Source organism: Haliotis rufescens, unplaced genomic scaffold, assembly GCF_023055435.1.
Source record: "Haliotis rufescens isolate VD_foot unplaced genomic scaffold, xgHalRufe1.0.p SCAF_3, whole genome shotgun sequence".
Taxonomy (NCBI): Eukaryota; Metazoa; Mollusca; class Gastropoda; order Lepetellida; family Haliotidae; genus Haliotis; species Haliotis rufescens.
The window spans coordinates 9,218,120-9,226,868 of NW_025964001.1; positions in this window are offsets into that span (position 1 = coordinate 9,218,120).

Here is an 8,749-nt window from a genome sequence, read left to right on the forward strand (position 1 = left end):
CATACATCAACCAAGTCAGCGAGCCTGACCACCCGGTCCCGTTAGTCGCCTTTTACGACAAGCATAGTCACCTTTTACGGCAAGCATGGGTTGCTGAAGACCTATTCTACCCCGGAATCTTCACGGGTCAGCCCGTTTAAGAGCGACGTAGTGAAATATATGTAAATAAATTCGCTATGCATTTTTAGATCCACCTTGTTCATTTAAAAGTATTCGGTCTTTCGCGTTACTATACAAATAACGTGACTAGACATAAGGTTGTTGGGGACAAAGCTGTTATATAAGAGAGTTTGGTGCTTACTCTGGACCGAACACAAACACGCTGACGTCACAGAGGTTGCCAATATTTTTTGCAAATTGGCAATTTCAATCGCCTTGAAAGCACCGTTTTTCTTTCAGTGAATGTATGTTTGGCTCATGTATACGCGGATATATAGTGTATATGTGCGCTGTCATGTTTATATATCTGCCTGTGTAGATAGTACCATGTATTTATTAGTTATCTTGAATCACTTTTGACTAGACTAATGTGATATGTTTGTGAAATGATTCATTGCATGGGTTGCTGTAGATATGAATATGTGTAAATTATTGACATGTATGAACATATATAATTCATTGCAAAGTTAATATACCGGAGTGTGATTACCAAAATATTGCCCGGATTTCAAGAAGGGAAAACTGAAAATATTACTTTCGCATAACAAATTAACTAATAGAAAAATATTGATTGGCTTATATATTTTAAATTTTCTTTTTGCAAATACTAGTATTTAGATTTTAATTTCTCTCGATCTGTTGAATCTTTGTAATCTTACTATTTTGGATCCAAACAGAAAGATGTAAAATACAAACACAAGATTTCTTTCTGACTGGAAACGAGGGGAGATTTCTGAGACCAGTTTCCTAATATGCCGAGACCTTAGTTGAACATAGAAAATGTTACCCTAACTCATTCCTTTAGCAATGCAATGCTGTCAATATTGTTTTACACAACTTATATATATCGTGCAAGTATTATGCCACTAAGGTTGGTGCAATCAAATATGCACACACAATGCAAGGGAACGGCACAAAACAATGCAAAAATGTTCATTCCCTAAGTTGGAATATGCAAGTTTGTTCTGTGTGATGTGTTTTGGTAATGGTGTTTTTGGTAATGTTTTGGTCAGACAAAGTGTACAATCAATTTACTTGTGAACGAACAGAGAATAAGTATTCTTATAATGTACACTCATATAATGTGTCTGATATGATTCATTACAATAACCGACTCGTGAAGATCCGGGGTAGAATAGGTCAGTAATGATATGCCAATGAAAAGAACAACAGTCGTGCAAACCATCTTGGTTGGTTGGTTTGTTGTTTAACGCCGCACTCAGCAATATTCCAGCTATATAACGGCGGTCTGTAAATAATCGAGTCTGGACCAGACAGTCCAGCGATTAACATCATGAGCATCGATCCACGCAGTTGACATGCATCAACCATGTCAGCGAGCCTGACCACCCGATCCCGTTGGTCGACTTTAACGACAAGCATAGTCGTCGCCTTGTACGGCTATTTGTACTTTTGCTGGTTTTACACTGCTAGCCTACTGAGATACCATGTCACAGCTTAACATGGATACCTCACTCAGACACAGTATACAGACAGCCCTTCTTTATTCTCTAATGTTAGGTGTCAGGGTAACAACAAATACACAGCTACCCGATCCCGTTAGTCGACTTTTACGACAAGCATAGTCGCCTTTTACGGCAAGCATGGGTTGCTGAAAACCTATTCTTCCCCGGATCTTCACGGGTGGCAAACCATATAAAATCCCCACATCCAATTGTGTAATTATATATAGAAATGTGGTTTCATGGTCAGTGTTGTTTTCTTTTATAGACAACCACCTATTTTGCACCATATTTTGGTCCTTTTGTCTACATAATCTATATTGAAGTAGGTGTATTCAGCTTGGTATATTTTAAATTCTGATGCGATAACTTACGGTAATAATTTTGCATTTCTTCTGAATAAAAAATGATCACATTTATGTTTAATATTTGTTGATTTCTTCATGATGCTATGCATGAATCACAGGTTACTGGAATCACTATGATATGCTCGTGTCACCATCGCATGTACTCACCATATTTGATCACAAATATGTATTTTAAAGGGAAATAACTCTGATGGCCATATGGTTCAATGGTATGTTACAAACATTGCATCATTTGAGGCGGAAGGTGACACTAAGATACATAAATGTTTCTATCTATCACGCTCATACGTAAGCAGGACATTTTTTAAAAATCCCTTAACCGCCCACACGGCATTTTTCTCAATGAAACGGTTGTAATCACCGCCAACTATGCATTATTAACCCCAGTTTGGATTCCGGGTTAAATTCTTGTCGTAAAAGGCGACAAAATGGATCCGATGGTCAGGTTCTGTTACTTCGTTGATGACGTGTCATCATACCCAAAAGACGTGAGATGTCGCTCGTTATATCAATCATTGAATTGCCTGATCCGGAATAAATTATATACAGGCCGCTGTATTGCCAATCTCATTTAAATCAGATCTTAGTTCTCGCTACCGCTAAACAAAGATCTGAGGACATCCCATTATGGGTCACGTCAGACCGACTTTGCGCGAACTTTGACCGACCAATGGAATGACCAATCAGAAGGCAGCTTTCTCGTGCTTTACGGCACAAATTTCAAATTGGCGACTACGCTTCGAAACATATTTTGACAAATTCTCGATTACAAATTTGAAACCTGAACAAAAAAACATTCTGGAATGGCTAATAGATTGTCTAGATTGTAAGGATTTAGTCGTCAAACTCGTAACTATCGTTCGTAATAACCCATGTTAAAATGTTCGAGATTGCATGATTAGAAATAACATTCAGACTGTCACTTTCATAATCTGGTAAGCGACGTACTGATTGGTCGGATGAAAGGTCGTTCTGACGTGACCCCGAATGGGATGTCTACAGATCTTTGTTTAGCGGTAGCGAGAACTAAGGTCTGATTTTAATGAGATTGCGGTGTTGTAGCTGTTATATTCCTGAGTGCAGCGTTAAACAACGAACAAATAAGCAATACTTGTTCTCCTCTTTGGGGTTTGCTCATTGAGCATGCTCCTCAGTGATGTGGACTTTGCGCTATATAAATAGCCTTATTATTATCATGTACAGATGAAAATAAAAAATGCAGCAAAGAGGGTTTGGGTGTTCCTGGCAGGCTGGTTAGGCTCATCATCAGCTCAGGGCCCTTGCCCCCTCTACACGCAGCCCAGTCAGCGAATGGGACTTCTCCCAGGAAGCGCTGCCTAGTCAAACCCACCCAACACTACAGCCTTCTGCATTACCCAGATTGTCAGAAGGGCTGTATTCCTGGCAGCAAACACGGGTACTCTCCCAACGTCAGTCAACAGATTGGGAGGTACGAAACCTAAGGCACCAAGAACAATGGGGAGTCGGAAAACTTGGTACTTAGGATGCAAGCGTGACATTTTGAAAGCGAGGTCTGCGTATTTGCCATGTTTTTCCTGAATCTTGTCAATCATATTGGTGTCAAAAGGGACAGAAAATTCAATAATATAAATGATTTCATTGGATTTATCAAAAAGGACAAAAAGGATATTATTATTATTATTATTATAATGGTAATCATGAGCTACGTATATTGAACATGTTATTTAACAAATTCAGGGTTATGCAAGGTTAGTCACTATGTACGAAGGAACTGCTTCATTGTCACCTTGTAAAGGTAAGAACGACCGCGACAGTTACACAATAAGCGCAAATACATAATAGAATGTTTTTATCAGTATCCCAAGGTCGTGGTAATTAAGCATGACACGTGAAAGCGTGAATTGTATCTTGGCGGTGACAATGACATTGACAAATGCCTCGAGCCTTGAAATGGTGTGTGACACGTTCGTGGTAATCTGCTCAAATTATGATTTATCGTTAAGAGCGTACAGGCTATACCGTTTAGTGAGGATCTGATGTTCTCGACTGTCATCATTTTCATAATCAAGCTGTAGCAACGATAATGATATTAACGATGTATACCATTTGTGAAATAAAGCATTTGTTTCAAATTATGCAGACATCATCCTAATTTATAATACTGAAAGTTTAGAATCGCCTAATGTCATTTCTATATAGTGGCCTATTAAATCAATAAGTAACCATGACTCCACCCTCTGATTGCCCACGAGCGGTACTGAATTTACGTTAGAACTTGTTTTTGTTGACTTTGAAAGAAAATATTTATGTGAAAGTACTTCTTTCACAAACCCAACTGGAAGGCTATTTTCAAATACAAATTTTATTTCATAAACGTTTCGCAATGCCGTGTTGTTGGTTGGTTGGTTGGTTGGTTGGTTGTTTAACGCCGCACGCAGCAATATTCCAGCTATATGACGGCGGTCTGTAAAAAAATGAGTCTGGGCCAGGCAATCCAGTGATTGATATCATGAGCATCGATCTACGCAATTGGGATCGATGACATGCATCAACCAAGTCAGCGAGCCTGACCACCCGATCCCGTTAGTCGCATCTTACGACAAGCATAGTCGCCTTTTACGGCAAGCATGGGTTGCTGAAACCTATAATACCGTGTTGTATTAAGTGTGACCATGTATAATAGACACGAGCAGTCTGAATGCCAGAGTACCCGAAGATCTACATTTCATACAGTTCGCATGACATGACATGTGATTCATTAAGTGTTTGGTCACTATGGGCTGAGCTGATTGAGGAGGAAACGCAACAATATAACCGACTAAAACCTAAATTACACTCTATTATGAATTGAAATCCAATGTAAGGATAATTTTAAATAAATATGTTATACACACCCGATGTCACATCACTCATTTTTCCCACTATTACGAAAGAGTTCGTGTCATGGTAGAATGATTGGTTGGTTGGTTTGTTGTTTTACGCCGCTCTCAGCAATATTCCAGCTATATGACAGTGGTCTGTAAATAATCCAGTCTGGACCAGACAACCCAGTGATTGACATCATGAGCATCGATACACGCCATTTGGATCGATGACATGCATCAACCAAGTCAGCGAGCCTGACCACACGATCCCGATCCCGTTAGTCGCCTTTTACGACAAGTATAGTCGCCTTTTACGGCAAGCATGGGTTGCTGAAGACCTATTCTACCCCGGAATCTTCACGGGTCCCACGTAATTGGGATCGATGACATGCATCAACCAAGTCAGCGAACCTGACCACCCGATCCCGTTAGTCGCCTTTTACGACAAGTATAGTCACCTTTTACGGCAAGCATGGGTTGCTGAAGACCTATTCTACCCCGGAATCTTCACGGGTTTAAATTTGTAACACTTATTGGCTCACATATATTTGTTGAAAGTCACTTTAAGATCACAAATTGTATATGCTATTGATGTTGCGCTTCTACATCAGTGTTTAAAATATACATGAAGTTGGTAATCTATGCAGAAAACTAATATTCCGAAAATGAAACAGAAAATATTAATTTATTTTACTTGAACATTCAGATGCAAAATGCCATACATCGCGAGGTGTTATGTTTAGCTCCGCCAACAGTCTTGATTCATCTTTGTCGTACTATTTCAAGACTGCAACAGGATATTATGAGTTGGAGGAAATAAACTAAAACGAACCAATCTATGTTTTGCAAACACGTGTGATCCATGGGTCCAAGATTGAGATCATCCTGGTTTATTTTGTCACTATTGTCGTTCACAGGATCAGACATGTAGGGTCCGTACTGCTTCCTCCTCCATGATAACTCGTAATCTTGTGTCACAGAGTTGGACATATCGGCAAGGTAGGATAGATTTGAGCTCACAATATCGCATTCCGGGGTAGAATAGGTCTTCAGCAACCCATGCTTGCCGTAAAAGGTGACTATGCTTGTCGAAAAGGCGACTAACGGGATCGGGTGGTCAGGCTCGCTGACTTGGTTGATGCATGTCATCGATCCCAATTGCGTAGATCGATGCTCATGATGACAATCACTGGATTGTCTGCTCCAGATGGAATATTGCTGAGTGCGGCGTTAAACAACAAACAAACGAAAACAAACTTGTCCAGCAGCTGGCCAAGGGAAAGTCCCCATCGTGTATGTTAAAGCTTGGTGCTCATCTCAAAATACTGGACCTGTGGATGTTTGTGACTAAAGAAACGACTTAAGACACAAAAATACATTTGTCCCCTCACATCCCAAATTTATATAATTTACAGTCCGACTAGATGTGAGTGAGCATTGTGATAATCGTTCACTGGTTTCTGGTTGTCAAGAAGTTGTCTCTTCTCCCCCCCATGACCTAGGTTTCGATATTCCTTCTTGGGTTGCATGAAACTACCTTATCTAACTTGGATGAGAGTCTTCTCAGCATTGTCTTTATCATATTATGGTGCTTAGTGACAAAGTCGTCTTCGGTGTAAATGGTGGTGGAAACCCTCTGTAAGAACATTTCCAACGAGAAGAGGTTTGACGTCGTTTCTGAATGATAAAATTGCAGGTGGCTTGACAAGTAGGTAGCAGTTCTTACCGGTAGAACAGGACGTGCTTACTTCAATCGAAAACCGGTTGTCACTGAATTTCAGTGATCCATTTATTTTCATTGATTTACTATTTTTCTTTTATGCCCCATGGAACCTTACTCGGCACATATTCAGGGGCGATTACTTTCTGACTTTGACGTTTTGAATTTTTAGTTTAGAGATTTTGAATGTAGATTCGAAACCTGTATTTTTTCATATTCGAAACTGCAGCGCAAACTTATTCGGTTTCGATAGAAATTTTGAAGTGTAGAAGCTGCATTCAAAACCTCTAAATTGGCCAAGAAAACCAAGTAGGTTTATCTCCAAAATATCACATATGTAATATAATGACGTTAAGTACTTTATTGATATATGACGTTAATTTAAAGGATATATCCTCATTCGAGAACCTGATCAGTCAGATACATGGAGTGATTTTGAATGTACATTTATTATGTGACCTCTGAATTTCAGGGTTTTTTTTAATTACCAACACGTTTGCGAGATAAAAACCATTAAACAGGTCAAGGTCGAGGTGTAAATCATGTTGCAAACAGGATAAACATTGTAACATTGTTTAACGCCGCGTTCAGCGATATTCCAGCTATATCCCGGTGGTCAGATAAAGCAGTGACTGACATAATGAGCATCGATGCTAGCATTTGGGACACAATGACATGTTTTCTAACAAGTCATCAAACCTGGCAATCGGATCCATAGTATCCTGCCTCCTACCATAACCAATTGCGTGGATCGATGCTCATATTATTAATTACTGGATTGTCTGGCCCAGACTCGATTATTTACAGACCGTCGTCATATAGCTGGAATATTGCTGAGTGCGGCGTTAAACAACAAATCAAACCAAAAACCTATCAAAATCCTACCATAACCATAGGTTGCTGGGAACACGATTCTCACACGAAATCCCCACACGTCTTGCTTTCTGTTTCTTACAGAATGAGAGATTAATTACATGTACGTCCGCTGATTTATTTTGGTTGGTTGGTTTGATGTTTAACGCCGCACTCAGCAATATTCCAGCTATATGACGGCGGTCTGTAAATAATCGAGTCTGAACCAGACAATCAAGTGATTAATATCATGAGCATCAATCCACGCAATTGGGATTGATGACGTGTATCAACCAAGTCAGCGAGCCTGACCACCCGATCCCGTTAGTCGCCTTTTACGACAAGCATGGGTTGCTGAAGACCTATTCTACCCCGAACCCTTTTCTTCACGGGTCTGATTTATTTTGACTTGTACCATATGTTCATATGTTTTTTATGTGAACAACTGACTTGCCTTCGCATGTGTTTGTGGCGGGTGCCACCAGTGAACAGGATACGCTCACCTCTTCGCGAACACCTAGTATCATCACTAATTGATAGTGATTTATAAACACATGATCATGATATAGTCGGAATCGTACAATCGAATCTGTTTTTGAAAGAGATCTCTTATGGGTAAAGGAAGGGTTTTGTGGCTTTTATTTATTTGAACTCCGCGTTACTCTTATATTGTTTTAACACAGAGAGGTTAATTGGTTAACGACAGATAAGTTAATAAGACGTTATAGTCCAGTCAATCTACAACAAAAGATTACCGAACACCCAACTAATTGTAACTGAATGTATTTTTGTGTCATTCCTTGAGACCTGTTTGGTAATCATGCGATTGTGTTATCTGTATAAAGTCGCATTGTTAATTTGTGGACAGAAACACTTCCTTACAAAAGTAATTTGTTTCTAGTTCTTCAAAGTTAACCAAAATGTTGCGTGATGAGAAGTGAAATTAAACCCCCTCCTTTAACATATCAGGGCGGTCGGGTAGTGGTTAAAGCGTTCGCTCGTCACGCTGAAGACCCGAGTTTGGTTCCCGACATGGGTACAATGTGTGAAGCCCACTTCTGGTGTCCCCCGCCCTGATATTGATGGAATATTGCTAAAAGCGGCGTAAAATCATACTAACTCACTTTAAACATAATACTCTTTAAATTTACCAATATAACTATGCATTACATACTATATGACCCGAAAAGATCCGGGGTAGAATAGGTCTTCAGCAACCCATGCTTGCCGTAAAAGGCGACTATGCTTGTCGTAAGAGGCGACTAACGGGATCGGGTGGTCAGGCTCGCTGACTTGGTTGATGCCTGTCATCGATCCAACTTGCGTGGATCGATGCTCATG